The sequence below is a fragment of the Molossus molossus genome, unplaced genomic scaffold, assembly GCF_014108415.1.
Source record: "Molossus molossus isolate mMolMol1 unplaced genomic scaffold, mMolMol1.p scaffold_m16_p_2, whole genome shotgun sequence".
Lineage (NCBI taxonomy): Eukaryota > Metazoa > Chordata > Mammalia > Chiroptera > Molossidae > Molossus > Molossus molossus.
Window position 1 is genome coordinate 98,023,239 of NW_023425355.1, and position 26,810 is coordinate 98,050,048.

Here is a 26,810-nt window from a genome sequence, read left to right on the forward strand (position 1 = left end):
AATTAACTGAACCTTAATTTGACTCTTGACATTTAGAACTAGAATAAATCTGGAAATGACCATCTAGGTGTGGCCTAAAAGCTTTAATTTATTCTAGGTAGATCTCTGAGAAGAGAGGAAGGAGTGGAAATACCAGTTAAAAACTTTGTCTAAGGTTCAGTGACAAAGTTCAACCTGAGTTTCTAGGGTGTTTATCATTTGTCTCCCAGTGTGTCAAAAAGCCATGTATAAAGGTGAAAATTTTTTTGTGTGACCAATTTTTTAACCAAAAATAATAAATATAACACTGCTTTGGTATCAGTTTATCATGAGGACAAAACATTGTTTATGAAATAATCACTGTCCCTATACTTTCATTTGGGTTGAGAACTGAGTTGAATTTTCAGATGTCAGAATGTTTTAGCTGTTTGTTCTGAATTCTTGTTACTGCTCAAAGCAGGTCCTGCAAAATGCAAATTGATATGTGAGGGCGATTGCTTAAGAAATAATAACCGTGATTATGTTTGAACATTGCTATAGTAATGGTTAACTCCCCTACATCCTAATAAATGTTTGCATATCCCCCCACCTTTTTTTGTAGGTACTTCAGTAGTCTGACCTGAGTGTGTTAGCACTCCAGAGGAACCAGCAGACCAACTTGGTCAGGAAGGTTCAGAAAGCTGTTGGAGCAGTGTTGGTATTTCCCACCAGGATGAGTATGATTGGCTGTGATTTTAGGTTAGTTTTTTAAAATCTTTGTGGGTAGTATTTATATTTTACTTCCTTGAGTGGAGATGTTGGGGGTGTATGTTTTTTCCATTCTATAATTGAGTTACTCTGGTTTCTAACATTGATCTGAAGTGGCACTAAGTTGGTTCTTGCGTTTAAGTGGAGCTTATTTTACTGAATTAAACTGAATGAATTATGTCTGTACATATTTTTTAAATTCACCTTAAGCATCATTCAGAATATAAAATTGCAAGATTTGTCTAACCAAGTTCTGTTTTAAAGAACTATAGAAAATTTCAAACACACAAAAATTGGATGGTATGATGATCCTCCTGTGTATCTATTACCAGCTTTTAACAGTTACCAACTTGTAGCCATTCTTCTATCCACCCCCCAACTATTTTGAGATAAATCCCTACTGTCATATTTTTTACTTGCAAGTCTTTGTATCTCTAAAAGATAAGGGCTCTATAGACATAACCTAAAAACCAGTATCACAACTCAAAAAAATTAATGCTTTTGAAGCTAGTGTTCAAATTTTATTGTTTGAATTAGGATCTGAAGAAAGTCCATTTTATCACAAAAGATTGATATCTATTTTAATGTGCAGGTTCCCTCCCTTTTGTTTTTTTCTTCTGATTTATTTGTTGAAAAACTTGTCCTATAGTTTTCCCCACATTTGATGATTACATACCAGTAGTAGTATCAAACCCATTCTTGCTAAGTTAAAGACCCTGGAGGACCCCATTATAATGCAACAATGGCAGTAATCTCCTGTATCCCAGTTGGAGCTGATAACTGCTGGCCTAGGCACTATCCCAAAATAACTAGTCATGGATTCTTTTTTCTGTGGCAGAGTCTGATTTAATTGATACCTGACTTCAGTTCCATGTCTTGGCCCTGCTTACTGCTCCACATGAAAAGTAGGCCTCCTTGTGGAAGAAGCTAATGTTTCCTAGATAATGACCTGATTGTGCCTTTGGGGTTTTTCATCATGGTTTCAATTTCCTTAGGTGGTTTAGTTATTTTTATACTATGTCATAATGTTGCTTTTTATTCTTTTGATGTTGGTATCTCAGCTACTCTGACCCATAACTTCTAAGCTGTTGAGATTTAGTGATGAGTTCTCTGGCTGTAACATACTTTTTGAAATGGCAGTACTAAACAATTTTTGAGAGCTTCCACTTACATTCCGATTTTCAGTTATTTTATACAACTGTAGTTTTCCTGTTGTTATTTTTCATTTTATTTCTTCTGGAAATACGTGTCCCCGCCCCCCAGCATAAAGTCCTTTAAACTGTTCATTTCTTTCCTTGTGTAGCATTGGTCATCCTGGGATCTACTGTCTGTCTTTTTCCACGGTCAAAACCTGAGAATGGAAGTTGGACACAGACTCCAGCCAGCCTTTAACTTAAGCACAAATGGGGGCAGAGCAAGGCCATTTGTGCCTACTTGTAAAATGAGAGTGATTCTAAGTTGAAGGGATAGAGAGGGTATAGAGGAAGTATTAATGAAGTGATTTCTTGGGAAATGAAGTCCATTTGTTTAACAAAAAAAATATTCAAGCACGTTGGATATGGTGATTAGATATTTACTGCTGTCCTAAGTTTTCTGTAGTTAGGAAGTTTGAATAGGTCACTGAAACCTTCTAATTCTGAGTGTGTGAAACTATGATAGATTTTGGGGACAGAGCTTTGCACATAGGCATTTTATTATTTGAATTGTTTCCAGAGTTCTTAACAGTTACAAGTTGACAATGGAAATACTGTTGGGTTTTTTTTTTCTTGTATGTTTTAAACCATGTTTTTAAAGTATTATTGAAATGCCAAACTTGGTTGCTCTGAAAATGTCTTCACAGTCCATAATACCTTTCCTGTAGTTAGATTAAGTTGTTAAAATCTGATGTGTAGCAGTAACCATATTAGGCTGCTTTACAATGATCTCACTATCCATGAGGTTGACAGTCATAAGCACTTGGGTTCTGGGTGTTTTGCTCTATTGTTCTCTGACTCGTTTTCTCAATGACTGGTTAGCAGATGTTTATATGTTAATGTCAGGGATAATTCAACTCCAAAGATTCTTTGGAAGCCCTCTCATTTGATGTGTCATAGGGGTTGAGTTGCTAAAACTTGATGTACTTGTTGACCAGCTTGGTCTTCGGGTTATAGCAGTGCTTTCAGATAGTGTAGGAGTGGCTCTCTGTGAGTAAAACAGCTATGGGTTTTGTTTAACTTTTAGTTCTCTTTAAAAGTTTTTAACCATTTGGCTTTAAAAATTACAGTGGTGACATGGATTGGTCCCAGAATGTGATTTTACAGAAAGTTGGAATTTGTTTAGATTCTTATGTGAATGTATCTTAAATGGAGATTGGTATTGTAGATCAGTTCAGTCTGGATTGCTGGTTGGACTAGATGAATGTGAAAATTCTATTTTCAAGCTTGAGATTCTGGTTGTATAATCTTTAGATATTGAGAAAGTGATTTTCCTTTTCAATAATCTTTAGTAACTAAAAGGGACTAGGAGTAGGGAGGTGCAAATTATTCTGGAATGATCTTTTAGTATAATCATTTAGATTTTAAAGATTGATAAGTGTGAACATACTGCCATGAATTTATGTACCATCTTTAGCATAACCTAGGTTTTAAGTCCTTATACTAGATACCAGAGATAATTGCTCTGGTAATACTTCGGTGTATTGTATTTGGTGGCTACTTAAGTTTTGGGACACTTTTGTTTATTTTTTTATTTTTTTTAATCCTCATCCGAGGACATTTTTCCATTTTTTGTACAGACAGAGTGGGAGGGAGAGAGAGAGAGGGAAACATCGATGTGAAAGGGACACATCGAGTTGTCGCCACCCGCACGACCAACTAGGGCCGGGGACAAACTGCAACCGAGGTACATGCCCTTAGCGGGAACCGAACCCGGGTCTCTCCGGACCGCAGGTGGACGCTCTAACCGCTGAGCCAAACCGGCCAGGGCTTGGGACACTTTTGGAAGATGAATTTAATGATTCATTATTCGCTGTGATTGTTTTCTTACTTGCCTATCTTTATAGTGAGGCATATTTCTCCTGGTCTTTGCTGTTTTGTTTTTTACTTCCACTACTAATTCTTTATTATTACATTCTGCTGATTGAGTTTTTGTAGGTGGAAGTGCCTTTCAGCACAGTGATTAAGGACACTGGAGCCAGACTCCCTGAGTTCAAGTTCTGCCTTTATTTCTTAACAGCTGTGTCATCTTGTGCAAATTATTTAACCTCTGTGCCACAGTTCTTAATCTATAAAATGGTAATGATAGTGTTACCTACCTCATAGGGGTTTGGAGAAGTTTAGCTGAGTTCATGCATATAAAATGCTTAGAACAGTGGTTCTGAAATTTTAGGGAACATCAGAATCACCTAGAGAGCTTGCTGAAACACAGACTCCCGGGCTCCACCCCCAGATTTTCTGATTCTATAAAGGGGGGCTGAGAATTTGCATTTCCAACAGTTTCCCAGGAGATGCTATTGTTGATGATCAGGGGAACCACTGGAATTGAACAATGCAAGGCACAGAGTTTTAACTGCTTTTTTTCTGACTACTTTCTCAGTCCCTGAGTAAAAATACTTCACTCTTCAGTGCTGTTTAGTACTGTCTTCATCTAGAAGCAGTTTTGAAATCTTTTGTTAAAATGTTTTTCAAAATATGGCCCCATATCAGTACCAGCAGTATCAACTGGGAATTTGTCAGAAGTTGAGATTCTCAGGTTCTACCCCGTCTGTATTTTAAAAGTGTGTCTTGGATTAACTGGGGTATCTTAGACTTTTTCAACAGCTTTATTGAGATACAATTTATGTACCATACAATTCATCCATTGGTTTTTAGTATGTTCACAGTTGTACAAGCCATTACCACATCAATTTTAGAACATTTTCATCACCCCTCAAGGAAACTCAGTATCCATTAGTAGTCACTTCCCTTCTCTCTTCCAACCACTCCAGTGCTTGGCAACCACCAATCTACTTTATGTCTCTATAGATTTGTCTATTCTGGGCATTTCATACAAATGGAATCATGCCATATGCAAGCAGCTTTCATGTGATTAAAATGTTTTACTTTTATTGCAAAAAATAGAATACAGATATAGAAAATCACCCAAAGACAAATTTATAGTTTAATGAATTATTTTAAAGCAAATACTTTTGTAACTCCTACCCAAATCAAGAAATAAAATTCTACCTGTCACCCTAGAAGTCCTTCCATGTTCCCATCCCAGTCACAGCATCTTCCCTCTCTCAGAAGTATCTGCTATTCTGACTTTATAGTAATCACTTCTTTGCATTCTGTCATGGTTTTATTATCCAAGTTGAGTCTCTGGATGGTATAATTCACTTCGTCCATTTTTTAAAACTCAATTTGTCTTTTAAATATAGCTTCCCCTTTTTGCTTTTTTACCTATACTGTAATCTGTTGAGATGCCATTTGACCTGTAGTTTCCCACAGACTGAATTTTTCTGGTTGCATACTCAATACAGTTCAACATGTTCCTGTGCCCTCTGTATTTTCTACAGATTGACAGCTAGATCCAGAGGCTTTATAACTTCAGGTTCATTCCCTTTGACAAGAATATTGGTGGTGTTGTGTTCATTCACAATATTCATCAGGTTGTAATGATATCTTGGATTTTTCTTTTTTTAATGTTAACAACCATTGCTGTCCAAATCTTAGATCTGTTAATTCATTGAAAGTGTCAAAATGGTGACATTCTAACTCCATCAGTTTGTTTTCATGTTAGCTGGGATAATTTTATAAGGTTACATAACTTATATAAGAAGAGTGGGGGAAAATGCTTGATTTAAATTTTTTTCTGGCTACTTACTAGTTCTGTCACTTTGGGCAAGTAACCTAACCTATCAGTTGCCTCTGTGGGGGAAATACCATAGTCATGGGGTTATGAGGATTAAATGAGAAAATGCAAGGTGCTAGTACACTGTAGATAGTCAGTAGATGGTGATTTCTTTAATATACTGTGTTGCTTAAACGCCTTTGACAGCTCAGTCATGGTGGTGAAGTGATGGCCAGTTAGTAAAGCGTGTCTGGACCCTTTAAGTCTGTGTTGGTGTCATACATGGTGGGGAGGAATGGGGTTTGTTCTTTGGTCATTTGGGGCTAAGACTCTGGCCAATGATAACTGAGTGTTCCACCAGAGTAGTTTTTCACTTTGCCAAGCCTCGAGAGTCACATTCATGTCCTATGAAGTGTCTTATCCAGTTCAGTGGTGACGTGCAATAATACATTGGTTTCCATGATCTTCCTCCTTCTACACAGCTTCCTATTGTTCAGGTTTGTTCTGTTCAAGGTTCCGCCGTAACCTTAGTAACCCATAATGAATCTTCCTAGTAGTCATCGCTATCACCACTATTAACATTACTTGATTGGCACCATTTATAGCAGGTTAGAAACGAGGTAAATATTATTTCTTTTGATATATATTATCTAAAAAGTACAGCACTGGATACAGAGTAAGTGCATAATACATTGGAAACTTTTATAACTTTCTGTCTTCCCTCTCACATCTTACCTGTCTTAATTCAGTTAAACAAGTATGTACAGAGTTTCTAAGTTCTATGAACTGGGAACATAAAATGAATGAGATTTGGTCTCTTACCCTTGAGAAACTCACAGTCCAGTTAAGGACTAAGTGAGATCATGTTTAAAGTTTCTTAGCCTTTTCCTTTGTGTTATCATTTTTTCCCCCTGCTTTGCCCATGCATAATGTAACCTATTGTTTCTCAAAGTTCCCTGCTCTATATCCCTCCCTGGCCTTTGAGACTGCTGATATATGAGAAAGCCTGCAATTGTCTTCTGTGAATACAGAGCAATATCAAGAAAAACCTTTGGGCCAAGATTAGATTTCCAAGGGGTACATGTAGTTGACACTGCAATATCAATTTATGGTCTTTAGATGGACCTACACTTGGTCTCCAACTTCTGTCCAGTTGCTTTAACTATCTTCCTTCCACCTTCTTCCTTCCCCTCTATCATCCCCTGGATGTTTCTTACATAAAAAGAGAGGCTCCTAAACCCAGTTAGTGATCTATCAAGTATGTAAAGATACAGCTGTACTTATTGAATTGACCCTTGTTCTCTGTCAAATTGTATGCAGTGGAACCTCGATTCTCAAACTTAATTCTTTCTGGGAGGCTGTTCAAGAAGCAATTTGTTCAAAAACGGAATCATTTTTTACCATTAGAAATAATTAATTTGAATTAATTCCAGACCCCCAAATGATTTCGTTTTAACCTTTTTTATATACAGTACATGTCTAATGTACTGTTTAATCTATAAACACACTTTTTTCTTAAATTTATTGAACCACCCCCTACTAGCCTTAAGAAACACTTTCAGCATGTTCCAGGGGTGTTTTTCAGGAAGTCAGCATGCAGCATCTTTGCTTTTCACATATCACTGCCTTTTAAATGCTGTCACTGGCTAATTACTGCTTTTTGTTTATCCAAATCAACAACAGTTTTTCTACCTCTTCAGTTGCTTGTGACCATTGTTTCTTTGATACCCTTAGTAACATTAGCACTCTCGATGGCCTCTTTATGTTTTAAAATTGTGTTAATCATCTATTTCAACCAGCAACAAAAGCAAAAAACAAACCACAAAAAATATTCACAGCACAGGTTTAGCGGTAAACTGACTAGCATTCTCTCTCCTTTGTGGCCTGAGAGATGCTTTTTTTTGTCATGCTGATGAATCAGCTTAAGAGGGTTGTCAGGTAGGGAACCGAAGTTTTGTTCAATTGCCCAGGCATCTTTTCCATGAACAACTTGGTCAAGAACCGAATAGTTCGAGATGGAAGAGAACCGAGGTTTGGCTGTACTTCTATAATGTTTTTATTTAATGACTGCATTATATTCTGTTGTGTGCGTGATTTATAATTTATTAACTAATTCCCTGTGTTCCAACCTTTAAGTCCTAGTTTTTCATTATCTTAAACAATGTTTTCTAGTAGATATTTTGTAAATAAGTGTTGAACAAAGGAAAGAAGCAGAGGGACATTCTAATAGAGAAATCTTTGTAATATTCATATTTATTTCCTTAATAACTTTCTAGACTCCAAATGCAAAAATTGTAAAGCTTTTGATACTTAACTGTCCTTTAGAAAGACTACCCTGTGTTATTTACTTTGGTATATTTAGTATATAATCCATGTTGATTTACAGTATACAGCACCTCAGAGTAAGCCTTGATTGGTACTTTAGTATTAGAGAAGAGCATAAACCTGGATAGATCCATTATCATTGCTGTAGATGGTCCCCTCCTTATACTTATATCTGCTGCCATATTTTTTGAAGGAGCTAGTTTGACTCTTCCAGCCTTTAGAGTACCTTGCATTCTGTTGACCTAATCTGGGGCTCTAGTTCTATGCTCCTCAAATTTTCTTTTCTAACATGAAGACAGCCTTTTACATAGAGTGTTATATTTTTGCTTTTTAAAAGTAAAGGCAGACTGTCCACATGGGTGAATTCAGATCTCTACCTCTAGCAAAACAAAGTGGTAATCTTCTCCATGTCCAACAGAAGAGTTGGGAGTTGGATAAGACCTTACATTTGATATTCATATCAAACTCCTTATTTTATAGGCCTGGATTAGGGGAAATGACTTGCCCAAGGTAACATGGCTGGTTAGTGGTGGAGATGGGCATTGAACCCGGGTTACCTAGTCCAGTTTCTACTGTGCTATATCTTTTCTTAAAACTGAACTGACCTCTATTTCTGAATGTACCAGCAGGTGTCATGGAAGTACTGAATAAGTGGCTCTCTTCTAATAAGAAAGCCCCCTCCCCAATGGGGAAAATTTAAGGGAATAGAAAACTAAGTGATCCAGTCAAAAGTCCAAAGAAGGCTCAGTTTCTTTGCCCCTTTGACCATGGTTATTATTTTTCAACATGAGGTCAATTTGGAACTTTTTTATGGGATAATTCAATTTGGCTCTGTTTTCACGCATATTTATGGATGCCTTAAACCTGTAGATGGGACTGAATTTCCTGCTTGTAAAATTTTCTCAAGTTAAAATGTTAGAACATAAAGCTCGACTCCATTGTCTAGTGTTTGCATTGCATCCTTCCCTTTTGTTGGGCCTTAGAAGTAGAATTCATTCTGAGTCATTTAAATTTCAGATAAGTACTGCCAAAATGACCTCCAGAAAGGCTATATATAGTATTGAATTTTCATTCCTACCAGCAGTGTCTGTAAGTGCCCTTTTCTCCACCTGTGTCCGCCAAGACAAGATATTGTTGATCTTTTTAATTTTAACCAGTCTGATGAGTGAGAAATAGCATGTCTTTGCTTTGATTAGCATTTTTGTAATTACTGATGAAGATGAGCAAATATTTATATCTTCTGAAGATTGCAAGTTTGTGCCCTCTTGGTTTTCAGTAAGATTATTTGTCTTACTGAGTTTTGAGAGTGCTTTGTGTATTAGAAGTATGAACCCTTTCTTTACCCTATTGCAAATATTTTCTGCTTATGGCTTGAAATTTTTATATAGTCAAATCTGCCCTCTTTTTCTTTCCTTTGTAGTTTCTAGATTGAGTATCTTGCTTGGAAGGTCTTTGCCAAGATTACAAGAATATTTTCCTACATTATCTTCTAACATGTTTATAGTTTAGCTTTTTATGTTTGAGTCATGGTGTGAAGTAGGTATATGCTTTTATTTTCATCCAAGTGGCTCCTATTTTCCATCTTGGGAAAACTTATTTGATCTTTCAAAATGTGCTCCTCTTAAAAGTGAATTATTTGGAAGTGTAGTTTGTGGAGGAGGGCAAAGGGCTTGGGAGGAATGAGGGACATCTCTAATACTGTCACCAATAAAAGAAAAGTTGGAATTTATGCCAAGTAGAAAACTGGCTTGGTTGCTTTTGGCTCTTTAATTTTGAGAATAATTCAGATTGGCTGTGTGGAGTACTTGACATTTATCTTGAACTGAAGGCAAAGTGTTATAGACAGTGTTTCAAGGGATCTTCGTAATTATATTCCCATTTTATTTATGTTTGAGGCCCAGATTGTACTAAGGTCACAAGGTCAGTTGATGGCAGGGAACTAGACTACCTTTGCATACTGTTATTTTCAACTAACATCTTTCATGTTAAAGATACAGATATTTTAAAGCAGCTGATTGTTTATATTGTTTGGTTTATTTAAAGAACATTGGAAATGATTATGTGTCAGGCTGTATGTGGCACTGTTAAATTTACTCAAACAGAGCTAGTTATGTCTGTATGTTGGGACATGATCTTTTTTCTAAATGCTTTTTAATCAGTGAACTAATTTGATCCTTATAACAAAGCTGTGAGGTTGGAATTATTTTCATCATACTGAAAGGAGCTTGCTCTCATGTTGATAATTGCTATAAATAACTCGTTCTTTTAAACTATATAAAAGATTCTTTGTCTCTGTTCCTTCCAAATTTGTTTGAACCAGCTCAAAATAATTGAGATACACTTAAAATCTGATTGTTAAGTGGCATGGCCCAACCAAACATTATTTAGTAGATTATTTATAACTAACTTGAGAGTGAGACCCAGAGCATCATAAGAGTTTAATTTTTCAGTTCGTGTCAGTACTTAAGGCTAACAATCTAGAGATTAATGTGTGTTTTATGTAGTCCTTCATATGCAGATAACATGTAGAAGGATTGAAAACACCAGCTCTTTTTTTGCTTTTGAGTGTGTGTGTGTGTATGTGTGTGTGTGAGAGAGAGAGATCCAGCATAAGATTGCTATTCTTAGATTAATCTGGAGCTAAAAGAAATGTAATGAACAGTGGTATGGCTTATTCTTTGCCAGGCACAATCCTATGGACAGATTGTGTTTATTTTGCAGAGGTTTACTGACTCAAGAGTGGTACAGTAACTTGTCTAAGAATGTACAACTAGTAAATAGAATTTAAGCCTAGTTCTGTCTCTCCCAGGCCTCTCCATTATGCTATTGTCCTCTACTTCATTTTGATTGTTCTAGTAGTATTTCTCACTCGTTGTCTTTAAATTTAAAATAATAATCAGCGTGTATGGTAACATTACTGAGGTCTCACCTCCCCCCATGTAGATAAAGCTTTTATTTAGAAATATACTTAATCTAGCTTTTCTGTAGAGAAGGTACATGTCTTTTCTGCCTTTCTTCAGGATACAGGATTAGAGGATTTTTTTTTTTATCTAGGAACACAGAATTCCCCCTTATACAGAGGAGATTTAATCTTTAGAGATGCTGCATATTTCTTTGAAAACTCAGGAATATGACAGAACTGGAGCTGAATACTAATGCAAAAGGGTTGGAATTCTTTTTCTTTGGTTTCCTGTACTGTATTGTATTTGACAGCCTATCATGTGGCTTTAGGGAAAATACTGTATACCTGTGTTTCATAAATGAAAGCGAAAACATTGTATGCCTAAGCAGACAGTGTGTGTCTTGGAGACCTTTTTATGTGGTGATGGTTTCTAATGTTTTTCAAGTCATGGATCTCTTTAAGAAGCTAGCAAAAGCTATCAATTATCTTCCCAGAAAAATACCAACACATGCAAAGGTTTTTCATAGAATTTTAGGATTTTTGTACTGATCCCTCAATATAGGACAAGAAGAAATCTAAAGATTTCTCCGTGTCGTTAAGAGGATGTTCAAGTTGCTGTGTTGTTATATTTTCTAATATTTTAGACTAAAGCACTATGATCAAAGATGAAAGCTGGGCTAATTGTTTCACTTTTGCTAAAGATGTTTTCTGCTTTATGCATCTTTAATCTCTAAAATCCAATTTTTAAAAAAAGAGGATTATAGTTGGTGTTACATGAGAATTTATTTAATATACTGTGTTGATCTTATAATTGTTTTTCAGCTTTGCTTTGGCCACTAGGAAGTTGTAATTGTGCATCTCTGTATACTCAAGTTTCATTGCTTTTATATTACCATTGCTCCTAACATTCCCTTTTTCCTGATTTTTAAAAAACATTTCTGTACACTCAGCTTTCATAATACCCATTGCAATGCCTTGCATATAGTATGTTCATTTATGAAGTATTTGTTGAACGGAAAGATGCAGATTGAATGAATTGTATAAATAGGTTCTTCTCCATTGAAAATTTCACCAATTGAGTTTAATGTGACCTGGATGTTTTAGCTTCATTAAACATTCACTGGATAGTCATTTATATTATTAATATACTATTTGGCAGTTTCTCTGCAGGTGACAGGAACTCAAAGATAAATAGACACAGTCCCATTCATGCAGAACTCCAATGGATAGACATGTAAATAAACAGTTATATTGATTGAGGTATATGCAGGGTACAATGGGGACACAAAGGAGGGCGTGGTCAATTTTACTTGGCTAGGAGACATCTAAAATAGCTCTTCTTAGTGGAGGTGACATTAAACTGAGTTCTAGGGGATGTGCGGAGAGCAACAGCTATTTCAGCAGAGAGAGCAAGAGCAATTTGAGTCAAGGTATCAGAAGTCTTGAATATTAGGGGAACTGGAAAAAGCTTGGCATGGTTAAAGCATGTTGGGAATGGAGGGGAATATTATATAATGTTATGGCCTTCGTAAGAGAGGTAAATAGGTACTAGGTCCTAGAAGTCTTGCATGCTGGCTTACATAGGGAGTTTTCCCTTGGTGTAGGTAGATTTTGAGTTTGAGGGGAGATTGCTCCGGCAGCAATGTGGAAGATGGAATGGAGGGATCTAGCAGGATAAAGTCTTAATGTAAAATATTTTTAATTTATGAGATTTTCAAACATACACAAAAGTTAGAAAATAGTATAACAAAACCCCATGTACCTGTTGCCCAGCTTCAACAGTTATCAACACATGGCTATTCTTGTTTTATTTAGACCCTACTCCCTCCCTCATTACTTTAAAGCAAATTCCTAACTAAGTAACAAATTGGCAAAGCATAATTAAAATCTAACAAAGTGCCTCTCAAGTCTGGCTGTGCCAGCTAAGTCACCTATACAGCTATAAAAAAAGAATCTTCCCACCTCATATCTACTGAGTCAGATATTTGATGGCCAGACTTTTTTTTTTTTTTATACTTGCCCGAGGACATTTTTCCTTTTTTTGTTTGTTTGTTTGTTCAGACAGAGTGGGAGGGGGAGAGAGGAGAGAGAGAAACATCGACGTGAAAGGTACACATCAAGTGGCTGCCACCCGCATGACCCAACCAGGGCCGGGGACAAACTGCAACCAAGGTACATGCCCTTATCGGGAACCGAACCTGGGTCTCTCTGGACCGCAGGCCGAAGCTCTAACCGCTCAACCAGACCAGCCAGGGCTGGCCAGACATTTTTAATTTTCAAAATAAGTCTCAGGTGATTTTACACAGCCAGGGTTGAGAGCTCCAGATTTAATATTTTAAAGTAAATTTTTTAAAGTAGCTTGACTTCTGGTGGATGTATTTTCCTCAACTTAGTAAAATGCCACCTGTGGCCCTTCTGGATGAATTCACCTATTAGATAGTGGCAGGATAAAGTCTTAATGTAAAATATTTTTAACTTTTAATTCTATGGTTAAGCTCTTGATATTTGAATAAAGAGTATTTAAAGCCTGATGTCTTAATTTTCTGTTACAGGTGGGCAAGACTGAAAAAGCACTTGCAGCAACTTTGAAATTGGATGTGATGAGATAGGGAATAACCAGTCATTGTTGTAATTGATCTTTAGCACCAAATCCAGTCACAATTTAAGAAGGGGGTGGGAGGCACAGATCATTCTTTTTTTTTTTTTGTAATTTTTAATTTTATTTTTGTTGCAGATGTTTCTCCTTTTTTACCCCCTTGGCACCCTCCTCCCCATCCCACCCACCCCGTCCCCAGCTTTATTGTCCATGTCCATTGGTTATGCGTACATGCATATAAGTTCTGTGGTTTATCTCTCCCCTCCTCCCACCACCCCCTCTTCTGAGAGTTGGCAGTCTGTACCCTACATCTAAGTCTCTGGGTCTACCCTATTCCTCAGACTGTTATGTTCATTATATTCCGCAAATAAGTGAGATCATGTGGTATTTGTCTTTTTCTGCTTGGCTTGTTTTGCTTAGGATAATACTCTCCAGGTCTCTCCATGTCATCTCAAAGGATAAGAGATCTTTCTTTCTTACAGCTGCATAGTACTCCATTGTGTATATGTACCACAGCTTGTTTATCCACTCATATATTGATGGACACTTGGGCTGTTTCCAGATCTTAGCTATTGTAAATAGTGCTGCTATGAATATGTGGGTACATATATTCTTCCTGATTGGTGTTTCAGGCTTCTTAGGGTATATTCCTAGAAGCGGGATCACTGGGTCAAATGGCAGTTCAAATTTTAATTTTTTGAGATAACACCATATTGTTTTTCATACTGGCTGCACCAGTCTGCATCCCTACCAGCAGTGTACTAGAGTCCCCTTTTCTCCACACCCTCGCCAACACTTGTTTGATGATTTGTTGATGGCAGCCATTCTGACAGGTATGAGGTGATACCTCATTGTTGTTTTAATTTGCATCTCTCTGATGATTGGTGATGTTCAGATCATTTTTAAAGGGTAGAGTAGGATTATTCCAGAGCATCAATTTAAAATGTGTAGAAGGAGTCTTTCTCTTCTTAATTTGCATATCTTTGACCCTGTCTTTGCGGTTTTATTTTTTGGGGAATGCTAAGAAGGACTCCTTAGCATGTTGCCATTTCCTTTCTGTTGGCAAAAACAATCTACAACTTTGGTGAGCCCTATTTTGTTTCCAAATTCTTTTGATGCCAGTTTCTCTAAGTAATTGGGAATAATGACTAGAAGGATAACTTCTGGATCTGTAGCTTCCCAGGACAGTAGGGTAGAGGATGTGTAGGGATGTGTTCTCAGACACTATCCCTACCTGCAAAGTCAGTGTTGAGGTAATAGATTTTTGGTGGCCCTGCCCTGATTTTCTTTGAGTATACTGAAGTGCAGAAAGCATATACACATACCTGAACTAGAGTGTTTTCAGATTTTGAAAGATAGACTCTGTCAAGGTATTTCTGCAGATAATGTCCTGAGAGTAAGGGCTATTCTTCAGTTGCTTTATTATTGTGTGTGTTTTCCTTAATAGCAGCAAACATTGTGCAGTTACTATGGACTGCTATTTTTCTGCATGCAAAGTTTTAAATTAAATTTATTGGGGGTAACATTGATTAACATAATTTTCAAATGTACAACACAATTCAACATCTGTATACTGTTAGTTGCTTTATTATATCTCACCTGTGTCCAAAAATATCTAGGTCAGCAAATCCTCTGGGTCATGTTTTTTATGTGGCCATTGATAGGGATATTGGTGTCTGTTGCGGGGGTGGCAGGGTGGACCATGCATATAGACATTTTATGTACTGTAACTTTGGTTAGCATCCAGGTTCTGCCACTTACTGGTTATGTGGCTACTCTTGGCCTTAGTAAACTGGGAACAGTTTTCACCTCCAAGGATTAGAGATAATGCATAATGGTCAGTAAATGTTAGCTAATGTTATTGAAATAAATGGATTCCTGAAATATTTTTTGGGTGGATATAAATATAAATACTAGATTGGATGGAAGGGCCTGACAATCAGGTGGTGTCCCCTTTAACAAATCAGTTAATGTGTCGTCTGTGCTTCTGTAATCAAATAGTGAAAAGCAGGTTGGGTTTCAAGATTCATCTTGCTTCCTGACATGATGGATGGTTTAGACAGTTCTCACCTGAATTTACTTTAGAGACTGCAAGAGGCAAAGGGAATAAATGATTGCAAGGCAAAAATCTAGTTTTTTGCTTTGTTGCATGTTGGAGTTGTGTTTTCTAAGTATTTTTTTTGTTAAAAACTGCCATGATGCTTTTCCATGGTTTCAGTGGGAATTTTAGGCTGACTTTGATTCATCCACACTCTCATACATGTGTGTAACATTACATAACCTACCAATATAAACCAAATCAATAAATATTGAGTGTTAAATACCGGAATTAAATAGCAGAAGACATGGGAAAGAAGCTCCAAGAGCAGGCAGCGGCCAATGCAAGGCATTTGTTTAGATAATATTGTTCTTAATTTGACTCAGGGGTTATTGTTTTCTACCTTAAGAGAAATTATACAAAAGAAAAATTCTCATAAATGGATGCATGATTATAGAAAATTTGGAAAGATTTTAAAAAGCATAAAGCAAAAATAAAACTATGTTATCCTGCCACCTAGAGGCAACCAGTAATAATGTATGTGTCTTCCTTTCCCAGGTGATTTTTTTTTTTTTTTTCTTCCCCACCCTGTGGCAGACATTTTCTCATTAATAGGGAAGTGATAGGTACAGGATACTATATAAATACATAGGGAGGGACACTTTTTTAATAGATTAGTGAGGAGATTATCCTCATTCTGTGTAGTAGTTGTGCTATTCATAACCCGCATAAGTGTTCATTATGTTAAGGTGAAATAGTGAGGGGCTAAATGTTCCCCTTCTCAACTTTCATAAGGATTTCCTTTCCATTATCTTTTCTTCCCCTCTACTTTTCAATGACCTCATAATTCTCTGCTTATATTCACAGCCAATCTTTCAAAAGGATTTTCTGCAAATGCCATGTATATTGCCTCACTTCCCATTGATTCCCTGACTCACTCCAGTCTGTTTTCCTTTCCCACCACCCCGCTGAAATTATCGCTTCTCAAGTTATCTCTATTCCCAATTTCAGTGAACATTTTTATGGACATATCTCATTTTGACATTTGACACAATTGATCAGTCCTGTCATCTTTTGTGTTCTGTGATACTGTGAATTAGTTTTGCGTCTACCTTGCTGGCCTCTCCTTTGCTTAGTTCTCCTTTATCTTACTTTTACATGTTAGGTCAAATAAGAACTCAGTTCTGGGGAGCTTTCCTTCTTCTCTGTATGCAGCTGTCTCCAGACACATGTCTTCAAGTACTGTTTATATGCCGACAATCTCAGATATTTTTCTCAGGGCATACTTTTTTCCTGAACTCCAGTCTACAAATATATGTATACCTATCATGTGTAAGATTGTTTGCTAGATGCTAAAAGCTTAACACTGTAGAAAATCAAACCAATTACATTAATTGATAATTGCTGTGAGAGAAACAAGCTGGATACTGTAATAGTGAAATAACAATTAGACCAGTTTTAGGTAGGTTGCCATAAGAAGCCACTTTGGGTCTTATTTTAAAGTCATTTCTTCAAATGGAATGGCTGTGGGAAGAATGGGAGTGTGGGGCAGAAGTGTTCAAGTGGGAATAGCACTTGTAAAGATCTAGAGGCCAGAAAGAACTTAGAGTGTTCCAGAAACTAAACGGAAAGACTAATGTGGTTGTGAAGAAAGGAGATTGGAGAGAGTTTCGGGAGCCAAATCATGTCAGGGCCCAGTGGGTCATGGTTAGAGTTTGGATGTGATACTAGGGAAACCGTTGAAAGGTTTTAAACAAGGAAGTAATATGAGCTGATTTATGTTTTAAGAAGATTACTTGTGCTGCTCTCTAGAGAGTGGATTGGATGGAAGTGTGGAAGTGGGGAGATCAGTTATCCCAATTTCACAGTTGAGGAAACAGAAGTACATACAGGCTGATTTGTCTATGTTCATACAGTAAGTGATATAGCAATGATTCTAACCAAGGTTTCCTGATTCTGAGCTTCTATTCTGATCTGGTGATTTTCAAACTTTAATATATGAATCACCTGAAGATCTTACTAAACTACAGATTGATTTCTTGGGTCTAGGTGGGGCCTGAAACTACACATTTTAATTTATTTTTTTTTCTGATCTTTAATTAACAGTGTAATGGAAAATACAAGGTCAATAAAAATATATGAAATATAGCCATTATCTTTAACAAGTAAGCTGTGAGGGGAAAAAATTGAGGAGATGCCTGTGGATGATAAGAATTTAAGAGACACATCAATCAATTGCAATGGAAGAAACTTATTTAGATTCTAATTAGAACTAAAACTGTACAAAATAATTTGAGACAACAATGTGAACATTGGACATTTGAGTACACTAAGGGATTATTTTTGATTTGATAATAGTAAGGTGGCTATGTGGCTTTTATGGTTTAAGGGAACAAGTCTATGATACATCATATGTACAGTCAAACCTCTGTTCTTGAATGTCTCTGTCTCGAACAGTTTGGTTATCGACCAAGTTGTTCACGGAAGAAATGTCTTGGTTTTTTAACAAAACTTTGTTCAGTTCTTAACCCGACAACCCTTTCATGCTGATACCTCTATGATCAGTCTCACATCTCTCAGGTGACAAGAGAGAGAATGCTGGAGTATGAGTCAGTTTACGATTATATCTTGCATTGTTAACATCTCAGGAAATTGTGCTGTGAATATTTTTGTGGGTTTTTGTTTTTGTTTTTGTTTTTGCTTTTGTTGCTGCTTATTATTAAATAGAGTAAGCCACCATGAGTCCTCAGAAGGTTAGCAATAGCAGCAAAGTGAAAGGGAAAGTTGTGAGAACAATAGGGTTTAGACCTGTACTGTATATAAGAAAAATTAAAACAATTATTTGGAAGTATGGAATGGATTAATTCAATTTACACTATTTCTAATGGGAAAAAAGTGATTCGGCTTTCTAACAAATTGCTTCTCGAACTGCCTTCCAGAATGAATTAAGTTCCACTGTATATTATATTGTGTGTTCACCACCCCAAGTCAAGTTTCCTTCCATCACCATTTATCCGCCCTTTACCCTCTCCTACATCCCCCACCCCCCTTTCCCTTTGGTAATCACCATACTGTTGTCTGTGTATGAGGTGGTGGTGGTTTTTTGTTTTTGCTTAATCTCTTTACTGTTTTCACTCAGCACTCCTACCCCCACCCCTCTGACAGCTGTCACTCTGTTTCTATTTTTAGTTGTTAGTTTATTTGGTTCATTAGATTCCACATATAAGTGAAATCATATATTTGTCTTTCTCTGATTGACTTATTTCACTTAACATAATATTTTCCATGTCCATTCATGCCGTTGCAAATGATAAGATTTCATTCTTTTTATGGCTCAATAGTATTCCATTGTGTAAATGTACCGCAACTTTTTTTTATCTACTCATCTACTGTTGGGATCTTGGGTAGTGTCCAGATCTTGGCTATTGTAGATAATGCTGCATTGAACATAGGGTGCATACATTCTTTTGAATTAGCGTTTCAGGTTCCTTCAGATATATTCTCAGAAGTGAAATCACTGGGTCATAAGGCAGTTTCATTTTTTAAGTTTTTGAGGTAACTCCATACTGCTTTCCACAGTGACTGCGCCAGCCTGCATTCCCACGAACAGTGCACAAGGGTTCCCTTTTCACCACATCCTCACCAGCACATGTTGTTTGTGAATTTATTGATAATAGCCATTCTGAGGGGTGTGAGGTAATGTCACATTGTGGTTTTAATTTGCATTTTTCTGATGATTAGTGACATTAAGCATCTTTTCATATGTCTGTTGACCATCTATATGTCTCCTCTGTGGAGAAGTGTTCGGGTCCTTTGTCCATTTTTTAAATTGGATTGCTTGTTTTCTCGGTGTTGAATTGTATATGTTCTTTATAAATTTTGGATATTAATCCCTTATCAAATGTATCATTGGTGAATATGTTCTCCCATTGAGTGGGTTGTCTTCATTTTGTTGATGGTTTCCTTTGCTGTGCAAAAACTTCTTATTTATTTTTTCTTTATTGATTTTTTAGAGAAAGAGGAGAGTGAAACATTGATGAGAGAGAACATTGACTGGCTGCCTCTCCCCCCCCCCCAACCCCCTAGTGGGGATCAGGCCCACAACCCGGGAATCAAATTGGTGACCTCTTGGTGCATGGCATGGGTCAACGCTCAACCACTGAGCCACACTGGCCGGGCTGTGCAAAAACTTTTTAGTTTGATATAGTCCCATTTGTTTATTTTTTCTTTTGTTTCCCTTGCCCTAGGAGATACATCAGAAAACACGGCTACGAGAAATGTCTAAGGTTTTGCTGCTTCTGTTTTCTTCTAAAAGTTTCATGGTTTTACATCTTACATTTAAGTCTTTAATACATTTTAAGTTTATTCTTGTGTATGGTGTAAGAAAGTGATCTCGTTCCTTTTTTTTGACATATATCTATCCAATTTTCCCAGCACCATTTTTTGAATAGACTATCTTTACCCCGTTTTGTTTTTGCCTCGCATGTCAAAGATTAATTGACTGTAAAGGCATGGGTTTATTTCTGGGCTCTCTAGTCTTTTCCATTCATCTATATGTCTTTTTATGCCAGTACCATGCTCTTTGATTATTATGGATTTATAGTATAGTTTGATATCACATAGTGTGATTCCTCCCGCTTGCTTCTTCTTTCTCAAGATTGCTGAGGCTATTCAGGGTCTTTTGTGGTTGCATATAAATTTTTGGAGTGTTTATTCTAGTTCTGTGAAAAACACTATTGGTATCTTGATAGGAATTACATTGAATCTATAGATTGCTTTGGATGGTATGGACATTTTAATGATATTAATCTTCCTATCCATGAACACGGCATATGCTTCCAGTTATTTGTATCTTGTTCAGTTTTTTTCTTCCGTGTCTTATAATTTTCTGAGTACAGATCTTTTACATTCTTGGTTAATGGGGTTGTTTTTTTAGTTTCCCTTTCTAATAGTTCATTATTGTATGGAAAGGCATTTGATTCTGGATATTTATTTTGTATCCTACTATGTTACTGAGTTAATTTATCATTTCTAGTAGTTTGTTGTTGTTGTTGTTTTTTGAGATTCTGCATTTTTAGTAACTCCCAGGTGGTGTCAGTGCTGCTGATTCTTTGATCATACTTTGAATAATAGACTAGTCTACCATGACCCTCACCTGCTCTGGAGCCAGATTTGCAGGTGTCCTCTGCCCTTAAGCTGGTACAATATTGAAAATCATTGTAACTTTGGTCAGCTGGGGGTTGATTACTCCAGAGTGAGTTACCCCTTATTTTATTTTATTTTATTTTATTTTATTTATTGATTTGAGAGAGAGAGCAGGAGAGAGAGATAGAAATATCAATGAGAGAGAACATAGATTGACCACCTCCTGCATGGCCTCCACTGGGGATCAGGCCCACAACCTGGTCATGTGCTCTGACTGGGGATTGAATTGTCATCCTCTTAGTGCATTAGTAGATGCTCAACCACTGATCTACCCTGGCCGGTCCTCAGTCTGTTTTAATTGTACACATTTGTTTTGACATAAACCCTATAAAACCAATATTGACATCTCAAAGGTAAATGAAGTTTGGGGGAATGAGGAATTAAAAAAAGAAATAGTTAATTAAATGAAAGTCATGGTAATAGCTATGCATGGTGGTTTGTAATAATTCATTAGTTTCCTCAAAATTGATCTTCTAACCTTAGTTTAGGAAGAAATATTTATTAAGCACTGGCCGGTTGCTCAGTGGTTAGAGCTTCGGCCCTTGGACCAAACATTTGCGGGTTTGATTCCAGTCAAGAACACCTGCGTTGGTTGTGGTTTGGTCTCCGGACCTGGTCAGGGTCAAGCTGGAGGCAACCAATCGGTGTGTCTCTCTCACATTGATGTCTGTCTGTCTCTTCCCCTCTCCCTTCTTCCCTCCCTCCCTCCCTCCCACTCTACCTGAAAATAAATGGAAAAATATCCTCAGGTGAGGATTAAAAAGAAATGTTTATCAAATGTAGAGATTTCTTGGTGCTCAGAAATCGGGTGTGACCCAACAAAGGCAATAGGCCATTTGCAGGGATTTATTTAGAGGTAACTTGTTTTTGTTAGAGCCTTTTTTTTTTTTAATGTAATGCTATTTTGACCTGTTTAACTTCTAAGCATTCTATAGAATTAATTCCATAGTTACTGTTTCCATCATTAGTAGATTGACAGTATCTCAGCGTCTCTTACCTTGTACCCCATTTCCTCTCTTGCAATTTTTTAACAGTGGGATCCAACAATGTAGAAGAACTGGTCACAGGTTCATATTTTCATCTGCAGGTGTTTATTGTAGTAATGAAAATAGTCAACATAAAGTGAACAGCATGTTATTAAAGCATGGGTTTGGGAGTCAGAAAGGCCTGGATTTAGATCTTGGTGACAACATTCACTAACCAGGCAAGGTACTTAATTTCTCTGAGCCTCAGTTTTCTTTCTGTAAATGGGGACAAAACTTGGCTTGAGTGGTGAGGATTGTATGAAAGACTATTATGAAACCCCTGTGTGCAGCATGTCTCAAAGTGTGTTCTTTGGGATATTTAAATTGGTGGACTGTCAGTAGATGTCACTTGAAAAACAATGGTTCTTTGCCCTTACAAGTTTCCTTTACCCAAGATTTCTTGGTGCCATTAATATCAGTCAGCCATGCAACTGTCCTAAAGGAAGAGAAATTCCTTTTGTAACATTTCCCAAATTACTGGAACCATGTCTTTCTTCATGGAGCAAGTTGCTCTAAAGTGCCTTAGGAAGACACCAGCGTACATAGTGTCTGGCTTGTAATGGGCACTCAAAAATATTCTCCCTTCCCACTGTGAAACTAGCTTAAATATAGAGTAACTAGGAACAGAAAAACTTGAATTTTCTTAATCATTGTCTCAGCTACAGTGGTAGCTTTCATATTTAATAGATGTTTCTTGCAACAAAGTTACAGAAATCAGCTTAACATTGTACTTGTTATGGGCATATGTGTATTTGTTCGTTTGTTTTGGCTTGGTTTTTTTTGTTTGTTTGTTTTTTGGATTGGGTGTTTATCTGAACCTGTTTATGAAAAGTTTGTAATCTGAACACTGTGGAAATGGAAAAAGCCAAATGCACGTGCTCTCCCAGAACCTCAACAGTTAGGGCATGGGCATGGAACCTATGCTTGATCATTCAGATGCTCATACTTTGGACTTTGCATCTAGAGTTATTGATACCTAAAACAAATACCTGAGACCATTTAGAAATAATTCTGCTGCTAGCAGTGTATTCTAGACATCTAGAGTCTGGTGTTGACAGTATAGGTACCCCTAGCTAAGCTGTGTCTGTGGGAGGTTTTTTTGCTGTAGTTCCAAGACTGGGTAGCTTCCTTGGTTCCTCTTTTTCTGAATGTGGATCTCTAAGTGTTCTATTGTGGTTCTCTGTGAGTTATCAGTTATCATTCTAGAGGGTATTCTCAACCCAGACCCTTTCGAGTACAGAATCCTAAGTCCAAACAGCCTTAGTTAGATACTTGTGTGAAGATTTACAGGTGATCTCATACATTTTTTTAAACCAGTAAAATAGTTAGTTTATGTGTGCACATTACTCATTGATTTTGTTTTAGAGGCTTCTGTGTTTTGTTTTTTACAGTTGGGTTTTGAGAGTTCTATATTATATATTCTAGATACTATATATGGTTTGCAAGTATTTTCTGGTAAGTTATATAGTTTTACATTTAGGTTCATGATCCTTTTGTTTACTTTGTATTTTTCAATTGAGATATAATCAACATGTAACAGTATATTAATTTCAGGTGTGTGACATGATTCAATATAACTAAAAGATTGTACTCTTTGACTACTTCACCCGTGTCACACTCCCCCACTTTTGGCAGCAACTAATCTGTTTTCTTTATCTATGAGTTCCAGTATTTTTTGTTTTTATTTATTTATTGGGATTCTGTATAGAAGTGAGATCATACAGTATTTGTCTTTCTGTCTGACTTATTTTATTTACTTAACATAATGCCCATCTGTGTTGCAGGTGGCAAGATTTCCTTATTTTTTATAACAATAGTAATCCATTTTGTGTGTGTGTGTGTGTGTGTGTGTGTGTGTACATACACACCACATTTTCTATGTGTTGGCTATTGTAAATACTGCTCTAATAAGCATGGGGAGCATATATCTTTTCTAGTTAGAATTTTCATTTCATAGTGACCGTACCATATACATTTCCAGCAATGGTGTCACAGGGGTTTTCTTTTCTCCACATCCTCACCACATGATCCATTTTGATTTTTTTTTTTTTTTAATCCTCACCCAAGGACTTTTTTTTTTTCATTTAACTTCAGGTACAGTGGGAGGGAGACAGGGGGAAAGAGAGAGAAACATCTAGTGGTTGCCACTCACACAACCCCATCTGGGGCCCAGGACAAACTGCAGCTGAGGTTACGTGCCCTTAGTGGGAACCGAACCCAGGACTCTCCGGTCCCTGGACCGACGCTCTTAACTGCTGAGCAAAACTGGCCAGGGCTTGAATTTATTTTTATGTAAAGTATGAGACTTAGGTTATAGGGTTTTTTGGTTGTTTTTTGTTTGTTTGTTTGTTTGTTTTTGCTTATAGATATCTACTTGCTCTGGCACCATTTGTTAATGAAACTATCTTGGATTGAATTGCTTTTTCCTTTGTCAAAAATCAGTTAGGTATATTTGTATGGGTCTGTGGTACATTGATAATATGTGTCTATACCTCCTCCAGTACTACATATAAAGTCATGATTACTGTAGGTACATCTAGATATAGATGTAGATATATATAACAAGTCTTAAAATTGGATAGAGTGATTCCTCCCTCTTTTCTTTTTTCAAAATTGCTTTAGTCCTGGCCAGGTGACTCGGTTAGTTGAAGCATCATACTGTACACCAGGTTTGATTCCCAGTCAGGGGATATACGGGTTTTGGGTTTTATCCCCAGTTGTTTTGGGTTTTATCCCCAGTTGGGGTGTGTAAGTAAGGGAGGCAACTGATCAATGCTTTTTTTTTTCACATCAATATGTCTCTCTTGCTCTCTTTCTCTCTCTCTCTCTTCTCCTCCTCTTTCCTCTCTCTAAAATCAGTAAAAACATCTCCTTGGGTGAGGATTTTTAAAACTTGCTTTAGCTGTGGTAGTCCTTTACCTTTACCTTTCCATAAGTATTTCAATTTTTTTTGCACAGTTGTGAGTCATGTTGTTCTTTTAAGTTTAGAGTCCACATGTCCATTGCCAGTATGTAGAAATATGATTGATTTGTGTATGTTTATCTTGTATTTTGCAACTTTGCTGAGATTACTTAGTAGTTCTGGCAGGTTTTTTTTGTAGATTCCTTGGTATTTTCTACTTAATCATTTGTCATCTGCAAATAGTGACAGGTTTATTTCTTCCTTTCTGATGTATATACCTATTTTTTTCTTACCCTATTGCAGTGGCTAGAACTTACAATACGTATGAATAAAAGTGGTGAGAATGGGCATTCTTACCTTGTTCCTAATTTTAGAGGGAAATTATTCAGTGATTTGGGTTGTAAGGTGGTGTATGTAACAGAGGCAAATGACTGCTCTAAGTAATGAGTATGAGAAAAAACAAGCCTGAGAGTAAGTGTATAAAAAAGCTCACTTATAGTTTCTACTGCATGTATCGATCAGATTGTTGCCAGAATCCTGTTGGCCTCATTTTAGATATTTGGAAGTTATTGGCAGCAGGCATTTTGTCCCTTTTCTATTAGATGCTGAGGTAATTTTTTAAAAAGTAATACAGATTCACATACCTTAAATGTGAACCATAGAGGGAAAACATCTTTTTTTTTCTTCAGGAATGATCTCTACAGAAACATTAGAACATACTCTGGATTTTCTCCAACTCTTATTGAATGCCATTGGTTGGATGGAGGTTGAATGGATGTCAGCCACAGAGGCAAATACATGTTCTTTCCACAGTACTGAGTATGTTGGACTAAATCTAGGCCAAAAGTTGCCTAAAATTTATGCTTGAGCTTTGTCATCTGTATATTATGATGTCTTTTGAGGGGAGGGACATTGACTGCCAGTGACAGCTATGTAGCAAGTATGTTATAGGCATCAGAATCTTTGCCTGGTAAACAGCTATCAATTCACCTCTACCTCTGCTCATGTGTACTAGTTGCTAATAGGAGAAATCTTTATTTCTTCCTGAGCCTTGGCCAGAGCATCTTGAAGGACCCATCTGCCATCAAAGATCACCTAGATTTATACTATGTGTCTAATTAGACTGTTGTTCACTTTTGAGCCTTCCAAATTGCATAGCCTTAGTTCTATGCTCAGGATATTTCTAGTGAGTCTTATAGCTATCATTTTCTAATTAAAAAAATAAAAGTATTGTGTTGTCTTTGTTCTTATGGTACAGCTAATATATTTTTATTGGTTAAAAACAGTAAAAGATACAGAGATGCACAGATAAAACAATCATACATAATCCTTTTGGTTAGCAATGTAGCAATGAATTAACATTTTTATGCATTTCTAGCAATTTTTTCTTCTTCTTTGATTAATGCTTACCCCAGGATATTTTTTCCATTGCTTTTTGGAGAGAGTGGAAGGGATGGGGCATCGATGTGAGAGATGCATCAATTGGTTGCCTCACACACGCACCCCATCTGGGGTCAGAGATCGAACCTGCAACCCAGGTATGTGCCCTTGACTGGGAATTGAACCTGAGATCCTTTGGTATTCAGGCCAATGCTCTTAACTGCTGAACCACACTGGCCAGGGCTCTTGCTATTTTTTTTAGACATAGGTTTATACTGTTATTCTATTTTGTAACTTTATTTCACCACGAACATCTTTGTGTGCTATTACATATTGTATGCAGTATTTTTTATTGAAAATATTATAGATGTCGCCCCTTTTTCCACGTGCAGTATTTTTTCAACTTTATTTTTTAGAGGGGAAGGGAGAGAAAGCTAGAAATATCCATGTGACAGAGAAACATTGATCGGCTGCCTCCTGCATGCTTCCTATTGGGGATTGAGCCCGCAACCCTGGCATGTGCCCTGACAGGGAATTAAATCTGGACCTTTCAGTCCATGGGATGACGCTCAATCCACTGAGTCACACCCACCAGTCTGTGTGCAGTATTTTTAACAGTTGTGTAATATTTTGTTTTAAACCGATTCTGTTTTGGACATTTGACCCTTTCAAATTTTTCACTATTATATATGGTCATTCAGTATGGATTCTTGTGGTTAAATATTTGTGTACATCCTTCTGATTTTCTTTGGATAAATTCCCAGAAGTGGAATTGCTAAGTATTCCAGAAAACTTCAGGGATATGGTGAATTTTTTATTCTGAGATATTGAAAACATTGAACTCTTATTTTCAATTATGAGTTTAAGAGGTTTGTAAAAGAATATATATATATTAATTTTGG

At 36.8% G+C, this 26,810-nt stretch overlaps 1 protein-coding gene across 6 annotated transcripts in view; it reads left to right on the plus strand.

Moving 5' to 3' along the window:
- Positions 1-26,810, plus strand: part of HUWE1 (HECT, UBA and WWE domain containing E3 ubiquitin protein ligase 1) — a 158,864-nt gene that overhangs the window by 5,403 nt on the left and 126,651 nt on the right. For 5 of the 6 annotated variants that reach the window (XM_036270445.1, XM_036270447.1, XM_036270448.1 and 2 more), the window contains one exon: positions 581-717. The gene's annotated coding sequence lies outside the window, so the exon portion shown is untranslated. Of the gene's footprint in view, positions 1-580; positions 718-25,217; positions 25,348-26,810 lie in introns of all 6 variants that reach the window. The other variant, XM_036270446.1, reaches the window with a different exon arrangement.